Source organism: Epinephelus fuscoguttatus, linkage group LG3 (genome assembly GCF_011397635.1).
Source record: "Epinephelus fuscoguttatus linkage group LG3, E.fuscoguttatus.final_Chr_v1".
NCBI classification, from domain to species: domain Eukaryota; kingdom Metazoa; phylum Chordata; class Actinopteri; order Perciformes; family Serranidae; genus Epinephelus; species Epinephelus fuscoguttatus.
Window position 1 is genome coordinate 19922696 of NC_064754.1, and position 12138 is coordinate 19934833.

The following is a 12138-nucleotide window of genomic DNA, read 5'->3' on the forward strand; positions in this document are numbered from 1 at the left end:
AAAGGTTTTTTTGTTTTTCCGCAGCTGTTCCTGTTAATTTCGGATGCTGACAAGCCAACCAACACCATAATGACTGTTGCTCATGCAATGCGATCAACAAATTTTCTCAGACGTCAGCGTCATAAATGTCTTCATACCGTCACACAAGTATATGGTATTGATCTCACAAACTAGTGTCCTCTTTGACAAATCAAATAAAGATTGCAAGGACAACAAATATACAGAGAAATCTGGGGAAGTGTAGCAGCTGAACTTGCTTGTGAGTATGTGGGGATGTGATGAGTAGCCGACAAAAGAGGGGTAAACATACTTCGTTGTCAAGGTAACATGTAGGTAACCTGTCATTTCCAAGTGCATTAGCTGACGTTATGCTGTGGATTTTATTGTCAGAAATAACATAGACTTACAGTTGTTCTGAAAGATGCTTTTAAACTATAAAACCTGGCCACAGGGGAAAAGCAATAGCATTACATTAGTTATTATCATTACCAGCAAAGGAAGCAAGGGAGCTCACTTGAGAAATCCACCAAGCCCCATTATTATAAACCGACCATTAAAACTGGCCTAAAATAATTATCAATGATAAATAACAAGATGCTTGTTGGTGCCACCCGCTGTAAGAAGTGTGACCATATTGTAACCTTTCTGCACAGTATTGCACACTTGGAGCAATGTGCCCATCTCCAAGGTCTAGTTGAGTGTGGGTGTATCACAGTACAAGCAACGATGGCAACAATGATGGTGCATTGGATTTTCGGTGGAATACATTAAACGCGAATACACGTGTCAGACTTGGTTTGAAAGGTTTTAATGCGAAAAATCGTAAATGAATATTTCATATTTTTGTTTCATATATTTCATTTCAAACCTGGCATGAAAAGGCATTTGGTGTTATTTTTTACATTGCTGGGGTTATTTACCCGAACTAAATGGTATGGTTGCAATTTGTTCTTATCTACTATAGCTCTCTATAAACTAAAACGCCCCTTTTTGTTATTGATTATGAATGAAAAATCTATCCATTAGAATTGTGAATTTCCTATGCAAGTCATTTTAGGTGTGTAGTAATTCCAAGGTCTTGCATCGTCTTCATCTATCCAAAGAAAAGTTAGTCAAGATTTATCCAGGGACAGATCCCTTATGCAACAGATGCAGAACAGGATCCCTCAGTCATACTATCTGGACTTGTCCAAACCTTAATAACTATTGGACATCGATAATTAATCCTTTTCTGTGTTTTTTGGAGGCAAATTTACCCCTTCCCTACTTATAGCAATTTTCAGAGAAGTTCCAGAGAACATACCTCTTCCTAGACACTATATAAATGCTATTGCCTTTGCCTCCTTAATTGCTAGATGTCCTATACTCATGAAGTGGAAGCAGGACGCGTCTACCACACACGCAAACGCTAAAACTGTGTGATGTTACATAAGTGATTATTACTTAGAGCAAATTATAATGATGTGTAAAAATAGGCAACATGCAAAGATAGTGTGTAGTAATTCCTTAATGCAAAGAAATGCAACAACTATGTGAGGGACGATTGGTCAGTTGAAACAGGAAGCCGATCCGTAAGCTGTGGTGGACATTAAAGACAGTTTGGGTTGTAGTTTTACTGTTTGCCTTTGTTTTTCTTCCAAATAAATCTGACTAACGTGTGGGTTTATTTCCAACTTCTATGACTGTGATTGTGATGCCAACTATTGATGTTGGGTTTCTTCATCTTAACACTTGCAATGGCGAGCAGAGTTTTTTCATAACTGATTGCATCGATTGCTAGAGCTACAAAAATACAACCAAAGTTGTAATAAAAATATAGTATTTCTTCAGTGGTTGTTATTTGGTGGTTTACCTCCATGGTAATTTTCGAGGCTTTAGTTTACGGTGGTGTTGCAATATTTTTGTTTTTATTTGCAACGCCTGTTCGTGCCTAAGTTTGTCTACTATCTCCTCTTCCCTCCAGCGTTTTGCAGTCTTGGTTGCAGTCCAGCGTTGTTGGAGTAGAGGTGGTGGTGGTGTGGTGGGGGTGACCAGAGTGATTCTGTGATGAGCTTGTCCAGGTAAAAGGGTAATTGCTTCAAAGGGGATCAGACCGCCGAGAGCAAGGCTGTGACCAGCGAGAGGGAGGGCTCGACTCCTCCGCGAGAGCACTTAACACCGCCTCCCCATCCATCCATCCATCCATCCACCCATCCATCCTCCACACCCCTCCCCACTCTCACCTAGCTTCTAGCTCTTGCATGCCCAATGCCATTGCCATCACTGCCTCTTCTTTTTTTTTTCAGTCTTGCTCTGCTCCCTCCTTCCTCCCCTCCTTCAAAGCACCACTCGGCAGCCTCTTCAGAAATTACAATCGCTCAGGGTTTAGGCAATTTGACCAAATGCAGGGCCTGCATGTAAGGATTGGGAAGGGGAGGAGGGGGCGGTTAGGACTGCAGGGCGAGCCTTGGGGGGGATTGGAATGAAATTACCAATTCAATGGCTGAAGCACCGCATGACAGTGGCAAACCGTGGACATAAAATGAGGATTATCCGATTTTAGGAGGGGGCGAAAAGTGCCACAAAGAGTCTCAAGTCCATGAGAGCTAACGCCCCCAAGTTTGCTTTGACAATTGTCTCTACGAAAAATATAATTTTTTTGTCAAAACCACTTATTGTTTTGGTGAAAAACATGGAGATTTGTGAGAACAATGTTCTTCTTAGCATCTTATTCATCTTCAAATCACAGAGTTTATTACTGTTGTTGAATTGTTACGGAGAAGTGAGTAGGCAGAGAAAAAAAATGTGTTTTTCTGGCTGATGACATTTGCTCATTTCAGGAAGAAATACAAAACAAAGACGGAGCTGATTGCATACGCTGCCTCCCTACGTTACCAAAGGGTTTCCGCAATTCAAAAATCTTGGAAATAACAGGCAAGAGCAAAATGACTTTGAATTCTGAGATAAATGCCGATTTTACAGTGTTAAAAAACACTGGATCCAATTGCAAGCGAAGAGACGTTATATACAGAACCATGGGTCATAAATGCCTAGAGGAAAACTCCTCCCTGTGCCATTTGAAACAGTGGAGAAAGTATTCAGCGAGCACTGCCTGCTCTAAGGAAAATACCTGATTTCCCACTCCATCATGGGCTGAACGGTAGGCTTTGGGCTGACAGTCCATTTCAGAGTTTTCTATCTCACTTTGGTAAAGTATGAGCCCGGAAAGGAAAAATGTTTGAATCACATATGTGCAACACATCTCGATACACTCTTTTCTGCTGATAATTGGAAGGATGCGATCGCGTTTTGCCTCAGATCAAATGTCTTTACATCCTATTTGCATTGTCCCCGACTTGAAATCAGCTCTTGCAGACCCTAGAGCTGTCTAAAAGCATCCAGCAAAACCTAAATACATTTTTGTCACTTGTCAAGGTAAAGTATGACAGCCTGATGAGGCCGGCCGTCACACCTTGATGACAAGCCTCACAGTTCGGATGACGTGAAAAACAAGCATAAGCTAATCCTAATGCAAACCAGTGGATTTGATGAATCACAATCATTCTCCGCGCGGTGATGAATGGCGATGATGCTAACTACAACCATTCATCAACCTACCATCAGTTATCCTAAGGTGGCTTAATGTTTCATCCACTCAGACCTCAGAGAGAGCGGACAGCCATCCCTCATCACAGCCGACTGGGAGAGCTCCACACACATTTCAATCTTGTCTTGTCATCTCCCCCTCAGGCGCAGACACTCTCCCTCAAAATCATCATTTTTATCAGCCCCAGTAAACCTTGGACCCTGGACAGCATTGAAGATGCAGATTTTTATGGACTACAGAAAAATAAAAAATCAGCCCAGCTGAGCGATCCTGGCCTGTTTGTTTATGTGCGCGTGTTTTGTGTGTATTTTTGGTGGGAGCACTAGCAGTAATGGGGACAGCCAAGACGGGGCTGAAGGGGTAGCTGCAATGACAGGAGGTCTATCAGCGTGTTGGTTACAGTAAATTAGCATTCGAGCTGCGCTGCACGTTTAGCACTTTGCGATTGGGTTCAGCAGAGGCCTCGCCCAGACTGTCCCTGGGGGAAACGTCGGCAGCAGTACAGCGGCACGATGGGCGGGACCGGGCTGTCAAAATTAGATAATAAAGCACCGCGGTGCTGGCGGATAAATGCGTGTGAGAGGGCATCCATCTTGCAAGCGTGTTGCTGAAGAGGATGCTGCTAAATGACAGTGAGATGTGGTGTGTGTGTGTGTGTGTGTGTGTGTGTGTGTGCACGCGCATGCATGAAATGACTGTGGGGAACCAATAGGAAACCAACTTTTCTTTGCAGCTCAGCTTAGCCCTCTATAAAATCTCATATAAGGAATTATGATTCAAGTGTTTATGTAGGAAGGAAGGAGGACAAGGAGGCGAAAGAGGAAGGAAAAATGTAGAGTGGGAGAACCAAAAAGGTGGAAGAGAAGAATAAGAAAGCCAAGGAAAGAACGCCGTGCAGAGAGAGAGATGGTGAGAGAGACAGAGAGCTAAAGAGAGATGGAGGAAGGAAATTAAATGTCGGCCGGGCACTTAACCTTTCCCTAATAACGTGTGGCCTGCTGAACCAGCAGAGTCCCTGATGTTTTATCAATACTCCTAATTAATGTGTGGCTGCCATATTTTTGACAGTATTTATACAATATGGCTGAGTAATGCAATCGATAATATCCATATTTATATTCTATATCCCTCTCCCTTTAAAATGTGCATGTACTTCACCATTTCAGCAGTTGTAGCACAGTTAAAGAATAAAAAGGGCGATGTTCCATATTTTTTTTATTGTCATCAAATCCCATAAAGACCAAAATCAACAATAAATTAATCCTACTAACAAGTACTGTCTGTGTAGCAAGTGTTAGCTTGTTTGTTTTTTGTTTTCTTTTGTTCTCTGTCCTGTAGATTGTTGTCCAAAATCCCCGGAAAACATATGACTGTTGCACTGGGTGACATGTTCCTTCACTGCAGTTTATTTTTAGCCATTTCCACCTTCACCATCCTGCTGTTGTCGGAGTTTGGCGCTTGGGCAGTCACTTGCGGCATCAGACACTGACTTCAAAAAAAACACCCTTTAACATCTGCATTATATGTGGCCAGTCGCCATTATACTTTAACAGCACTTGGCGGCATCAGGGGGACACATGGCAGGACAAGAATCAAAGTTAAGGTGGCCAAAGTCCAAGTAGGGCGGGCGGGAGATGTGGTGGATGGGTCTAACAAACACTGACTTTCACTTGGGAGAGCAGCGTTCACGTCACATATGATTACAAAGCCAAACCCTGTTCTTTTCCCCTAAATCTAACCACGTGCTTTTGTTGCCTAAACCCAACCACGTGCATTAGTTGTTGAAGGAAAAACAAAATGTCAATTTGCGGTGCTGTGCTGATGTAGTGCATTTATTTTGAAAGAGAAAACGGTAAATTCCTGTACAAACGAAAGTGTATTTTGAAAGAAGACAATACATGCAACAGGCAGAACTTGACACGGTGTCCAAGAACAGCCAATGCACCCAAGGTATCTTTCACGTCATATCAGGATGTGGACGGTCAATGACCAAATGTGGATATGTGACGTGGTCGGAGTGAGAATGTGTTGGGAGACAAAGTATTTTTCTAAAATAAAAGCATGTGAACGTTTTCTAGTAGAAACCCAAAATAGTATGAACCTGAAAACGAGCACAACAGGTCCTCTTTAAATACTCACCACAGCACGAAATATCTATCAGTCCACAGCAGAAAACAGTCCCCATCAGATGCATGTTTACTTATGTTTGGCTATCATTTGCTTAAAACTATGGTGCCCAATTGCTTTTGGGAAATATTTTGCCCTTTTTCTAAACTGCAACTATATATTTTTATGACCCATTTTTAAAGTAAACAAGAACAGATGGGCCACAGTGAGATTGACAGGGACCAGGCAGTCAGAAAGTATTGAGAAGCAGACTACCACATTGTTGGGTTTGGTCTTTTCATTTGTTGACATTAAGAAAAATATAGACCATCGCCAGCCTTATCCTTTAAACAAGCAGTCAGTGGCTGAAATTCTGTTTCTATATGTATGACCTCAGAATTTCTCACTCTCACTTAAGAAAACCTTTTTCAGGAAGAAAACCATCTATTTTTATCCTCAGGTGTTTTGCCTCACAGTCTTCTATATCCCAATGAATGCTTTGGAAAAGAGGGTTTGAGACCATTTGTCCAAATCTGAGACAGTACTGGTTCTCATCTTCAATTTTCTCTCTCTGCGTAAATAGAACTGGTCTTTATAGTGCTTTGCATGCATCTAGCCCAGAGAGACACTTTACAAATAGAGATATCTTTCATTTAATCATCTGTCGTTCATTCTCCTTGGTGTACATTGTGCATGCCATTGTGAGCGGCACTGCTGCTTCTTGATTAATGGCTTTTTCAGATAGGTGCTGCTAATGGCTCTTTAATTGCTCCGACTTCTTCTCCAAGCTTCCAGGATTTGTACTCCTGCTCCTTACGCTGCAGGAAATAGGCAGTTTATATGGCATGGGGGGAAAATAGTTTTCAATGATGCCTCTCTTTGCCAGGTATGCTCTTATATTGAAGAGTTAATAACTTGTGAAGAGGCTTGTTGGGGACAAAGCACTGGAAACATCCTTCATAAGGCTTATGGTCATCCTGGTGAAGAGACTGTTTTATTCTATTTTATGAGTTTTTTATGTACGGATCATATTGTGGTGTTTTTGAATCACACAACCCGTGCACTATATTCACAGAAGACGCATATATACACAGTATACCTTTTTGTCAAAAGGTGGTTCACAAACTCATATATTTTTGCTAAGCAGAGCTCAAAAACAAAACATGCAGACACACACTGAATTGATTTTGTGAAAGCATATGCCTCTAGCCAGTAGGAATCCTGTATCTGTGCCCATGTTTAGAGGGGAATATGCAGCAGGCCCTTTGTTGTGTTTTTCACCGAAAAGTTTATCTTATCTGGAGGTCCATTGCTGTCATAAAGCAGAGAGCAGGGAGAAGCATTGCAGGGCATGGTGGTCATCTATCACCAGTGCACAGGCTCAACACTGCAACCTCCATTAAAGTAAATTCAACAATAGAACTAGCTATTAAAACATTTACTGTTATTAAAAGTGTACTATAACCCACACAAATCAGCAGGCATCGTGTATACACTTCAAAAGGGGCAGGCAATAATCAAGCAAGAATGAAACCACTGGGAGACTGTCCCTTCTAGCTACCAATACTTAAGCCACACACCCCTTATAGCTTAGCAGACTTCACCCTTGATTAACTCAGTGCAGTAATCTGCTCCAGGACCATCAGGCACCACTTACAAGATCTACAAAGACTGCCCACAGGTACTGATGTTGCAGACACTCTGGAAGACGAAGCAGCAACTGAACCTGTCAGGACATGACCAGTTTCGAGAGATCTCCCTGCTAGACATCTAAGAGAAAATATTCTGGTCCATCACTGCCAAAAGACTAACATCTTATCCATTTACCAATGAGTACACTGACCCTAGTGTCCAAAAAGGGGAGTCCCACAGTACTCTGGATGTCTGGCATAAACAGCTAGATCATCGATGAAACCAAACATCATAACAGTACTCTCTCAGACATATAGTTAGATCTTGCCAAAGCCTACACAAGCATACCCCACAAGCTGATCCAAAATGCATAGGTGAACTACCAAGTGCCAAGCTCATAACATCACACATGGTTAAGGCTCACTTTTAGAAGCGTCACCACCAAATGCCAAGGGCTCAAGAAGGGCATTATGGCAGGATGCACAATATCCATGTTCCTGTTTGTGGCAGCCATGAACCAACTACGAAAAGCCGGTGGAATGCAATGTAGAGGGCCAAAAGCAGATGACAACATAAGGCATCCAGCCTGAAGGGCTTTCATGGATGACATAACTGTGATGACATCATCAAACAAAGGAACATGGACAAGCTAAGTTTGCTGGAAATGATAACTACATGGTCAAGGATCCACTTTAAACCAGGAAAATCGTGTAGCCTGAGTATCCCAAAAGGAAAGCTGACAAGAAAGATCTTCAGCATTCAAAGGTTTTGAGATTCCAGTAATTCAAGAACAAGTAATTAAATGCCTTGGAAAGAATTATGACAGAACCTGGAAGGACAGCAACAACCTCAAAGACACTACGGCTCCATCAAACATCTGGCTCAAGACAATTGAGGTTTAAGACGTGGTGCTTCCAGCATGGCATCATACCCAGACTGAAATAGTCATTCTCGCTGTATAAGTTTCCCATGACTCACGTGGAAGCAATGGAGAGATTGTGGGTGTTTCAGCTTTCAGACCTCCAAGCTTCACGTACCAGTCTCACTTGCAGTGGAACAATTGAAAGCCACCAAAGCAAGAGCAGTCAGCATGCTGCTTCTGTCTGAGGATAAGAAAGTCTGACACACTAAAAGACCATCAATTGTGTCAGGAAATGGGAGCCTCAGGAAGCAATGATGGATGGAATGTACACTGGAAACATCAGGAGATTGTAAGAGAGGTCTGTCAAGGATGACTAGGACTTGGAAACTACAGTGCCAAGAGATGAAGCAAGGCCAATGCCAGAGTCAAGGCAGAACTTGTGGTGGAAAGGGTCTGAGAGGCAGAAGAAGAGGACCGGCACGTAAAAGCGGCAGGGCTTGCCTGCCAGGGAAAGTGGATGCAGTGACACCAGGTACTTGAGCAATTGCTGTCCTGGAAGGAACTCTGGAGTGCCCAGCTGGGTAAGTTGACCTTCTCCTATGCTCTGTGGCTAACCTCTTGCCAACTCCAAATAATCTAAAGATGTGGGGCAAAGAACAAGACCTGCAAGCCGTGTGGAGCAACTTTTTGCACTTTGAATCACATCTGAATTTGAATCATCCAAATACAAGTGGAGACACAACAAAGTCTTTGCTGAAATTGCCAAATGGATGGACCTGCGGAGGGTCAAACACCAAGCAGCACTACCCAAAGCCATGTCTCACAAGTTGAAGTAAGCCAAGTGCTAGGATTTTATTGATGAGGCCCTTGTCAAAAGATGGCATGACATATCAGCATGCTAATTCTTAGAGATGGACATCTTGGGATCCAAACAGCCAAAGAAAGTCACTGGAGAGATAGCCATGGCAGCCAAGACCAGCTAAAGATGGCTGTGGTTGACGAAAGACCACAGTTGGAACCCTTCTGTAAGGAATGGCTAATGTAGAGGCTATGAAGCAACATGCTTGTGACCCTGAGATACCTGCTGAAGATTTAGAGGGGTTCTTAATAATGTGAATGCTCTGACCACCCTTCCACCAAGGATTACTGCCAAGAGGAGGAACTTGCAACACCATATCTCAAGTAGCACCTGCGGTTTCTGCTTAAAGCAAAGCATCTCTGGTGTCTACTTCAACTATTAGAAGCATTAAGCATGTATGTATGTATGTATGTATCATGTTAATCTTCAGATTTTTCAGCACCTAAAAGTCTGATTTACCCTCCTCTTCAGGTATTGATTGCCACATACAGAGATATTGGAAATCATTTATGTCTAGGCTTATAGGTATCAGGTGTTTACAACTGCTCGGCAGCTCAGTGAGCAATCAGACAGGTGTAAAGCTCCATCACGATCTGGACAGAGCTAATTAATGCTGTTTCATATTCCAAGTTGTTTGAGACCATTTTATCTGCCACCTCAAACTATTTTTGGTACATTCATCCAGATAATTTAGTGTTATTAACTTCCTCTGAACTAGAGTGCTTTCTCTTTACCATCCCACTTTTACACTCAATTTTGAAAAAACTAAAAATGTGTTTGATTGTGCATCAGGATGAAAGAAGACAGTATGTATGCATGTATGTATACCTGTGCATTCTTGTATATGTCTACAAATGCAAGCAATAAAACCCAGAGATCCAGGCACGCTGTACAGCTATCCATTAGTGACCTTAGAAAATCAGCTAACATCTAACAGGAAAATAACTGTGGCTGTTTCTCTACTAGCTTTAGGGATTTTTGGTTGTAGGGTTTCTAATGTACTTTCTGAATGGCTTTCTGCCAAAGCTGTATCACTGATGAACATAAAAATTGTAAAATAGTAAACACTATTACAGATAACAATATTGTCAGCATTCGGGTTAAAATTTTGAGGACCAGTGTAATTAAAGACGTGACCACTAATGAGCCTAAGTGAGATTCAGAATAGAACAACATTAGAGTAGAAAAAGTAATGTGTGGTTCAAACATGGATCAAGAGACAAAGGAAGCCCATCAGGCCTTAAAAGGCACATGGGGTGTCAAAGAAACCTTTCTGCACTGTACTACAAGTATAAATAAGTATAAAAGTACACCACAGATTTTGTGTGTGTACAGAGGCATAATGGTATTTTTTTTGTTTTGCCCAGCCTTGTTTGTCTTTGGCTTGTATGTTTCAGGTTACCTTCCTGTTTGAAGGAGCCTGCAAGTTGTCTACGTTGTACAAGAACTTCTTGTACAACTTCTTGTTCCACTCAAAAAAACGGAATATCAAAAGAAATGTTGCTTTCAATGTCTCCCAACTGTGTTATTAGTTTGTGGATAACCAATAACAGTGTTTGTATCTTGGTTTGAGTGTCAACCATTATATAGAATCCAGTACATTCTGCAGTATTGTAAAGTTGTAAATCTATGGAAGATGTTAGTGAAGATTCTCTGTCATCCAGGTAAAGGTAATTCCAAGTGCTAGATCACTGGCAACTGGACTTGTTTGAGTTTCTTGAAGACGTTTCATCTCTTACCCAGGAAGCTTCTTCATTTCAGAAGAACTGGATGAATCTATGGAAGAATCTACAAAAATTAACCCTGTGATAGCCTTTCAAACATTTGCAGCTCTTAACTGTGTTGTTGACCCTAACACACTCCATACAACACTATGGTTTTGTCCATTACGCCCAGCTGACAAGGACTCAAAAAATGAATACTTCCCAAACAAAAGTGGCTATCCTCACTTTTGTTTGCTGCGTTTTTGTCACAGTTTTTGTATTTGAACAAAGTCTGACAACCTCTGAGAACTGACCAAATTCGATTTAGTTTGAGTAACCTATAATGACAACCACTTTCAGTTGAAGAGGAATTTACTCTTTACAAATGTTTGTGTTAGGATAATGGTTTTTGTGCAATGAACCCCGACCTTATCCAAATAAATAAATAAAATAGCGCCAATTTACAGACAACTGGACTCTCCTCATGAGGAAGGTTTATAATAATGTATGAGTAATGTTTGGATGTATGTCCTTGAAAAGCTTGAACGGTGTTAGGAAATTAAACTAAGCAATAGACTACATGAGAAAAGATAGACAGCATGCCTAAACATGCAAAAATAGAAAACAAACGGATGCAATGACTGAAATTTTTCAGCTTATTATAATATTTTACACTTCATTACAGTATATCTGCTTTTTGCTCGCACCAATCAATCTGTAATTAGTGATAGATACTTTTTGACTGTATGTAGACAATCTCAGTCATTTAGAGTCACATTATTCAGAAAAGCTTTGCCACAAGGCGACCATGTTTGGGTGAGTAGTAAACTCAGTTGCACTGTGGCATCTCTCATCTTCGCTGTTGCTCCTTAAGGACACAAAGGTGTCTGGCTGAGATCACACAGCTGTGCATGTCCTCCCTCCACACTATCTGACTGGGGTTTCTCCAATTTATTGTAGACTGAATGAAACTCTCACAGATCGCAATACAGTTTCAGTAACAGCAGGCTGTCACCAACTATGAACCAAGACTAAATGACGATCCACTTCTGTACTCTTTGTGTCCATGGTGGTAGCATGGGTGGCGGGCAACACAAAAAAGCCAATGTACAGCCTGTAGTTTGAGCAACAGCCCCAGAGCTAAGAAAACTCCACCAGACACAAAACTAGTCATCCAGCGGAGTTTTGCTGAGAAGCGAGCTGGGAGATCAAACACTAGTTGGATAGAGGGAAGGTTACCACAGTTCATTTACACACACTCTGCCCAGTATTATGGTACAAAGCTGGTTGAAAATCTGCAAAGTATCTCTTTTAAGTGACATGCTAACAGGTAACTCAGATTTGTTGTTGTGTTAACATTACTGTGAGACAGCTGCAATTTTAAAAGTGT

General features: G+C 41.6%; 1 long non-coding RNA gene across 1 annotated transcript in view; it reads right to left on the reverse strand.

The window, feature by feature from the left end:
- Nucleotides 1–12138, reverse strand: part of LOC125885388 (uncharacterized) — a 173609-nt gene that overhangs the window by 123470 nt on the left and 38001 nt on the right. The gene's annotated exons all lie outside the window — the stretch shown is intronic.